Raw genomic sequence first — 8,903 nt, 5'->3', positions numbered from 1 at the left:
CTAAAACTACATAATAATTCACAATCTTTAATTAGGCATAAAATAATATTATAACCCAACATTATATTTGACAATATTCAGTTCCAAAAAAAATCTGGCCGTAAGTACTGGAATACCACTAACTCCACATCAAAAACTTACCAATAAACGCCAAACAGAATCTAAAGTCTGCAAATTATTTTCTAGTTCAAACTTACTTAAATATTTTATAATTTATAGAGAGGTGTTGTTAAACATGTCAGTGTCACAGAAGCGTGGCAGACCTAACCACATTGTCACACCCAAACACACTTTATTTCTTGGTTACTGTTCTTACAATAGCTGCCAGCCAGACACATTCACAACAGCTACAGCAGGACCCAGTACAGACTTTAAGCCGGCGAGGTGTGATTGAGGTGCCGCTTATGTGGACTGGACTGGAATTCTCTTTCTGTCAGTGGGTCCAGATTTTATGAGCAGAGAAGAACAAACAGGTAAGTTGAGGTCACAGAGCCAAACTATTAACATAGAGATTCAAAGGAGTCAACTAATTATTTCCATTTTAACAATCAGGTGTCACATGATGATTACTATAACTTTCTAATGTGATGATGTTGTCTCTTGTTGGCTCTCTTTCTCTCTCTTTCCCTCCCACTCTGTTCCTCTGCTACTGCCAGTGTAACTACCGCCGCCCCCCTCCCTGCTCAACGCAAGCGCAAACCGCGGTAAAGTGAGCCATCATTTGTGAGCCGCGGTCAAGCCAGCCGCTTCTTCTCCGCCGCATAAATTTCCTTGCGCTTTTACACCAGTCTTTACGGTAGCGCCTTTTCGCTTTATATCCTGATTGAAAGCCTAGACCCGTGCACACGTGCGCGCGCGCGAACAGTAACACGCGCACGCGCACACACAAATTACAATGGAACAGCCCAATACAATCAATACAATTATGGAAATTTCAAAAATTCATTCAAAATCATCCTTAGTAGTTGAGGTCCGACTTTCAACACATCCCTCCTCTCGGACACCTACTGTACCTGTGTGCCAAGTTTCATCCAGATTTACTGTAAAATTCCTCAGAAATTAAAGGACATTTATATGCCATTCAATACAGCCAATATACTACAATTATGGAAATTTCAAAAATTCATTCAAAATCATCCTTAGTAGTTGAGGTCCAACTTTCAACACATCCCTCCTCTGGGACACCTACTGTACCTGTGTGCCAAGTTTCATCCAGATTTACTGTAGAATTCGTCAGAAATTAAAGGAAATTTATATTCAACGCAATACAGCCAATACAATAGAATTATGGAAATTTCAAAAATTCATTCAAAATCATCCTTAGTAGTTGAGGTCCAACTTTCAACACATTCCTTCTCTGGGACACCTACTGTACCTGTGTGCCAAGGACCTCAACTACTAAGGAGAGGTGGAGGAAGATCTCAGCCTGGGCGTCTATTGTCTTATGTAGTCTGGAAGATGAGTGGATGGTGGGGTGGGTGCAGTTTTCTCTGTGGTGGGGTTGGGTGGACTGTCCCGGGCTCTGTGGGGCCGGGCGGTGCTGCTGCACTGGGCCCCGGTCTGGATGGGCCTGGGCCCCCTTTCCCTGGCGGGTCGTGGAGTATGGGGGTGCCTACTGGGGTCAGCAGGGGAGCTGGCCCCAGGGAGGGGTCACTTGCCCCTCCCTTCCTTCCCTCCCCATCTCCAGCTGCCTCCCGCTCCACCACAACCACCCACACATGCAGGGCCTTGGAGTAGGGGTATGTCACCAGGGTGCAGAGGAGGCTACCCCCCCCCCCCCCCCCTTTGTCCCCTTCCGGCTGCCTCTGCCTCAATTTTATCCCACAACTTAGACATTCCCATTACTCACACCCTCATTACACATACATATAGGATCTTGGGGATGGGCACGATACACGGAATCCAAATTACCATCAGGGTGTATACCTCACCCCTGGCGTCGTTGCCCACCTCTCAATTTTAAATACACGTAGACATTGAGGGCTAGCAGGAGGGACTATGCGCTTACCTGCTGCTCTCTGGCAGGTAGCTCCATGCCCTCCTGGGTTTTAAATGCACCTTAGAACACACATGCATCAACATTACAATGAGCGGGTGGAGGGAGGTTTGGAGTCTTCTCTCACCCCCGTTCTCTGCGGCCTGCTGGAGCGGGGGGGCTAGGAGGAGGAGTTGGCCGTCCGACTGCGGTCTGGAGTGTGGGGCCTCCCTGCTGCTGCGGAGTCGGGGCGGTCTGCCTCTCCCCACCGCAGGGAAAAGGGTAACACCACCTGGGTCTGGGTGCAGTCCCCCCCTCCAGGGGCAAGGGTACCTAGACCCGGTTCGTAGAGTACGCTTGGGGAGTGTGATCGTGTGTACAGCGTCTCTTTATGTCCGTCTCCACGTTGGTTGAGTGTGGAGTAAGTGTATATGAGAGCAGGAGGGTGGGAATGGATGTTTGTGTCTGTGTGTGCCTGTATGTCTGTGTCTATATGTCAGGTTGGGTATCAGACGCCACCTCTCTGGGGACATCTCAGGCCCTCCACGGTTTGGAGGCCTATCTCCCCCCCCACCACTTCCCCTGCCAGTGGCGGACTCCCTCAGACATCGGTGCGTTGGTGGTTCTTTGTGTCTGGGGATGGGCGTCCAGGTACACACCGGCTCACTCCTTGGCGGCCGCTTATGGAGCCTGGGGCTCGCTCGGGCCACTTCGGAGGTGGGGTGCCCCCGACCTCTCGGCCTGGGGCTCGGTCACTCAGGCACAGCTGGCTGCCGGCGGAGCTCACGGGCGCGTCACTGCAACCCCCCCTGGCTTCTGCTCCGCGGCTGCTGGGTGAGCCCTCATCTGGGACTCTCCTCAGCTCTTTCTGGGACAGTGGCGCGGCTGCCCCTCTGCCCCTCTTCCTTGGTCTCTTGTGTTCTGGGGGCCTCTGGATGTCTGGAGTTTTGATCTCCTCCATACCTGCTTCATGCCCTGGAGGACGGGGCAGTGGCTCCCCCACACCCTCTAGCAGATTATTACACGAAGGAACCTTTTAAAAACAAGCGCGTTCATGCTCACAGGTGTACACATGGGTGATCACACCCACAAACTACACCCCTTTTGGCTCCTACCTCAAAGCACACTGTGTTCTGCTGATCTTATGTGCTGCACAATAATGTTTAATATTTAGTATTTACTGTCATATTCCCATATATCATTGTGATGTTGTTTATTATATTACTCTTGTTTTCTTCTGCTTGTTTTCTTTTTTCTTTCTCAACAGGTGATCCAGGTGATCGATAGATGCATTTTTTTTTTCTGCCCATTCTGTTGGTTTTTGTTTTTTGCCCTTCTCCCCTGTCCTCTTCTCAGCTGTTTCTCTTTCCCTCTTTCTTTCTCCCCTTCTTTCCTCCAGTCAAGTCTGTCCCGTATTCAGCAAGTGAAAATAAAATAAACAATAAAAGGTGAATCAAATGGACCATTATGGCAAGGCTGGGATGGTCAATTTGGTAAAGTAAATCCGTTGGGCATCTTTCTTTGCCTTTAGACAACAATTCTGATGGCAAAAGAGCCAAACGGGACAGGCAAAAAAAAACAAAAAAAAAAAACTACTAAGGATGATTTTTAATGAATCTTTGAAATTTCCATAATTGTAGTATATTGGCTGTATTGCGTTGAATATAAGTTTCCTTTCATTTCTGAGGAATTTTACAGTAAATCTGGATGAAACTTGGCACACAGGTACAGTAGGTGTCCGAGAGGAGGGATGTGTTGAAAGTTGGACCTCAACTATTCAGGATGATTTTTAATGAATTTTTGAAATAGACATAATTGTAGTGTATTGACTGTATTGAACTGAATATGAGTTTACTGTGATTTCTGAGTAATATTACAGTAAATCTGGGTAAAACCTGGCCCACAGGTAAAGTAGGTGTCCCAGAAGAGGATTGTGTTGAAAGCATCAACTTTTAGGAATGATTTTTAATGAATTTTTGAATATGCAACCAGATTGTCACGATGGCTGTATTGGGCTGTTCCATTGTAATTTGTGTGCGGGCGTGTGTCTGTGCCTGTTCGCGCGCGCATGTGTGCGCGGGTAGGCGCTACCGTAAAGACTGGTGTAAAAGCGCAAGGAAATTTATGCGTCGGATAGGAGGCGGCTGGCTTGACCGCGGCTCACAAATGACGGCGCAAGGCTCATGTTAGTAAAAGTGTTTAATACGTAGTCGTTTATTGATTCCTGTGCTAATATATGCTAAGCTATCCGTTCATACACTGCTAACATGGATGTGCTACGCTATCAGTGAATGCCATTGTTGTTTACTGATAGCAAACTGTGGTATCAGAATCAGAATCGTGTTTATTGGTCAAGTATATGTGCAGACACATACAGGGAATTTGGTTCCGGTAGATGGTGGCTCTCAAGCACGGCAATGTAAATCACACACACACAAACAAAACCCCGTTCAACTATCTTAGTGAGGACCTTCATTGACATAATGGTTTCCCTAGCCCTTTACCCTAACCCTAACCATTAAAAATGAATGCCTAACCCTGACCCTTACCCTAAACCTAACCATAACCTAATTGTAACCCTGACACTAAAACCACATTTTGAGCCTCAAAAAGGCCTTCAAACTTGTGAGGACCGGCGAGTGTGTCCTCACAAGTGACTGTTGGTTCTCACAAGTACAGCAGAATGCAGATTTCGGTCCTCACAAAGATAGCTAGACAAGAACACACACACACACACACGTGTCTATATATACACATTACACATACATACACGAAGCTGTGTAAACCAACTATAAATAACGAATCTAAACTTATATACATAAAATACAGAAATGAATGAGGTGGAATGAATACTACAAAATGTACATAAGGTGCAGCTGCAGTCTGGCAGTGGGAGCAGTGTGACAGGTCAACTGTTAAGAAGGGAGATGGCGAGGGGAAAGAAACTGTTCCTGTGTCGGGTGGTCCTGGTCTGCGGGCTTCTGTACCGTCTGCCAGAGGGCAGCAGATCAAAAAGTCTGTGTCCAGGGTGTGAGGGGTCTGTGATGATTTTCCCTGCCCGTTTCCTGGTTCTTGATAGGTACAGATCCTGGATAGAGGGCAGGGGGGTGCCGATGATCCTTTCTGCTGCCCGTACAGTCTGCTGCAATCTGCTCCTGTCCTGTTTAGTGGCTGCTCCATACCAGACTGTGATGGAGGAGCACAGGACAGACTCAATGACCGCAGTGTAGAACTGGATCAGCAGCTCCTGTGGAAGACTGTACTTCCCCAGGTGTCTCAGGAAGTACATCCTCTGCTGGGTCTTTCTGAGGATGGAGTTGATGTTGGTCTCCCACTTCAGGTCCTGGGAGATGGTTGTACCCAGGAACTTGAAGGTCTTCACAGTTGACACAGGGCTGTCTGATATGGTGAGGGGGAGCAGAGTTGAGGGATGTCTCCTGAAGTCCACTGTCATCTCTACAGTCTTAAGAGTGTTCAGCTCCAGATTGTGCTGACTGCACCAGAGTACCAGCCGCTCAACTTCCTGCCGGTATTCAGACTCATCACCATCTTGAATGAGGCCAATGACAGTGGTGTCATCTGCAAACTTTAGGAGTTTGACAGCCGAGTTCTTGGAGGTGCAGTCATTAGTGTAGAGGGAGAACAGTAGTGGTGAGAGGACACATCCTTGAGGGGCACCAATACTGAGGGACCGGGTTTCAGAGGTGATCTCCCCCAGCCTCACTTGTTGCTTTCTGTCTGTCAGGAAGCTGGTGATCCACTGACAGGTAGCTGGTGACACGCTGAGCTGGGAGAGTTTGGAGGAAAGAAGTTCAGGCACAATGGTGTTAAAAGCCGAACTAAAGTCCACAAACAGGACCCTGGCATAAGTTCCCGGGCGGTCAAGGTGTTGCAGGATGTAATGCAGCCCCATGTTCACTGCATCATCCACCGACCTGTTTGCCCGGTAGGCAAACTGCAGAGGGTCCAGCTGGCGGCCTGTAATGTCTTTCAGATGGGCTAACACCAGTCGTTCGAAGGATTTCATGACCACAGACGTCAAGGCGACAGGTCTGTAGTCATTCAGTCATTCAGTATGGAGACGACTGTATAATATTTCTGATGATACTCGAAAGGTCTCATCAAGTCTCGATTTAATTCGATTTATGCTGTTATCAGTGTTAGCAATGATAGCTTGGCTGTGGTGTCAAATCAGTGTATGCTATCAGTGAATGCCTACGTTGTTTACTGATAGCAAACTTTGGTATGGAGACGACTGTATAATATTTCTGATGATACTCGAAAGGTCTCATCAAGTCCCGATTTAATTCGATTTATGCTGTTATCAGTGTTTGCAATGATGGCATGGCTGTGGTGTCTTATGTGGTATGAGGACCACTGTGGGTTAATCTTTGTTGTGATACTCACTCCTTTTTTTATTTAGACCTGGTTTAATTCTGGTATAGTTGAATATTTGTATATAATCCTCGAAGCTGTCAGACTCTATAACAGGGGTCACCAGCCTTTTTAAAACTGAGAGCTAGATAAAATTGTGAACAGTTTGGTTCACCTTTATTTATATGGTTCTATCTAGCATATTCTATCTTGATATGCGATGTCTTATCACAGTTTAATTTTTCAAAAATATATACAATGATTTAAGGAAGGAAAGGGCTACATGTCAGCATACAACTCTTTATTTCTATTAATGTCTTACTTCATTCCTACCTGATTGACATGTCTAGGAATTATGAGTGATTGGTAAAAGTTGCTGCCAATCAAATTATGATATAGTAAAGTTAAAACAAAACACAACTGACTGTTTTATATTATATCTAATATATATCATGTAATTATCCTTATAATTACAAAATGTTTTATGTAAGATTTATGTTTTGTAATTTAAATCTGACATCACAAAAGTGTTTTGGAATTTGAATAATGTATTTTGTAACTGCAGCACACATAATACAAATTTTGAACAATTTTGTCCAGGTTCCTTGTCACCGGGGACTCCTTCAGGGCCATCGCGTTTAGTTTTAGAGTTGGTGTGTCCACGGTGTGCCAGATCACCCCCCAGGTAGCGACGGCCATCTGGGACTGTCTAGTGGATGATTTCATGGCTTTGCCTTCAGCTGCAGACTGGCGGTCCATCACAGAGGGATTCCAAGAGCGCTGGAATTTCCCTCTCTGCTGTGGAGCTCTGGATGGGAAGCACGTCCAGACAAAGGCTGGACGTGCTGGAAAATCACATAGGAGACACACACATTGATATACACTAAATATTTATTTCTTTTTTTTGTGATGCCCAAATTTATGCACCTGCTTGATTTTGTTTAAACAATTATTGCACACTTTCTGTAAATCCAGTAAACTTCTTTTCACTTCTCAAATATCACTGTGTGTCTCTTATATGGTATATTTAACTGACATTTTTTATTGTAACAACCAACGATTTATACAGGAAAATAATGGCTATTAACAATGTTGCCCAAACTTTTGCATCCCACTGTATTAGTATGTTTTGTCATTAGTATAATATGAAATAAATTCTACATGTGTCAAGTCGTGTGCCAACGTTTGCTGTGTAGTAGAACTGAGACATTAGTCATTATAAAAATTTATTTGAAATAATTATTAAAATTTACAAACAGAAAAACATTAAACATAAATATATAAAATATAAGTATTTACAGAGAGACAGGAATAAAAAGGACCCAGCTGCTCTCCAGAGCAGGAACAAGGCTGAGGAGGAAATGCTCCGTTGGAGACTGGTGTGGCCTCTTCAGGGACTCCAGAATGGCCAGCTCCACCGCCGATGGACCGTCCTGGGACCCGTCCCTCATCTGCCTCGGAGCTGTCCTCCTCTGTGGGCCTGTAAAACACAAAGAAATGAGAAGGCTGCTACTAGATTTTCATTTTCAACATTGGAAAAAAAAAAACAACAAAACAGGATATAATCAGATTGGTTGTAGATATTTAGTAAAGGTGATCATAAGGGAATCCAAGCGAGTAAAAAGCTATCAGTGCTTGCTGTACATCTGATGCTACAATTGCATACCTGTGGGTGCAGCAGCAGGAGCGGAGGGATCAGGGACCGGGGAGCCAGGAGAAGCAACAGGGGATGCTCTGCTGCAGATTCAGTTGGTTCTATCAAGACAATAATAAATGTTAACAGGTTTTAAACAATAATCAGAGAAAGTATATACAGGGGTCCCTCCTTTATTGCAGCAGGGGTTCTCAGAATAACTAGCCCCTGGCTACGCACTTTATTCACTTTTTTCCCCACTCACATGAACATTAGTCACAGTTCTCACAAGTTGATTCTCAAAGTGCAAACCTTTGTAGATTACAAAACCTAAAAGTATTATTATGCCGCGTTTTGTCTTCATCTGCCTGCCACTTTCGTGGGCCTTTTTCCCTCCCGGTGCAGGTGTCTATTTCCAAATGAAGGTCATAGTTATGGGTGTTTTTGTGCTGTTTTTTCTATTGGACGTGATGGTTATCAAAGCCAAACGTGATAAATTTGGCAAGCGCAGGAGACACACACGGAGGAGATTTGTCAATCAGGCTGCAGAATGCAATGCTGTATGGTGCAATAAAAAATCAGCGAAAAAGCGAAGCAGTGACGGATGAACACCGGGACCACTGTGTGCTGTTTATTAATAAACAATAAAATATATTCCTATATGACAACATGCATGAAAGCAGAACGGTATTTGTACGTTAGTGGGAAAATAGCGGTGGCTTGCTAGCTTTTGGGCAGCTTCCCCGGGTCAGTCAAAAATTTCAAAAGAGAAATGAATGAACTTACCAGCTCGCCCGATCTCTTCACATATCTTCCTCCAAGCTCGGTCCTTTATATTCCTGTCTCGGTAAAGAAAGCAGCTGGTGTCGTACAGCTCTGGGTGGTTTGCTACGGTTGATTAGCCTTTCCTCCATATTGAAT

General features: G+C 45.1%; 1 long non-coding RNA gene across 1 annotated transcript; it reads right to left on the bottom strand.

Annotated features, from left to right (window-relative positions):
* Window positions 1–7,621: 7,621 nt before the first annotated feature.
* On the bottom strand, window positions 7,622–8,903 carry LOC143413208 (uncharacterized). Its single transcript, XR_013093829.1, has 3 exons — window positions 8,769–8,903; window positions 8,016–8,104; window positions 7,622–7,829 (listed from the first exon to the last, which is right to left on the bottom strand). It is a non-coding gene; the product is annotated as an uncharacterized LOC143413208 (long non-coding RNA).

This window comes from Maylandia zebra, linkage group LG17 (genome assembly GCF_041146795.1).
Source record: "Maylandia zebra isolate NMK-2024a linkage group LG17, Mzebra_GT3a, whole genome shotgun sequence".
In the NCBI taxonomy this organism is placed as follows: domain Eukaryota; kingdom Metazoa; phylum Chordata; class Actinopteri; order Cichliformes; family Cichlidae; genus Maylandia; species Maylandia zebra.
The sequence above is the reverse complement of the archived record's forward strand: the minus strand, read 5'-3'. Positions and strand labels throughout refer to the sequence as shown.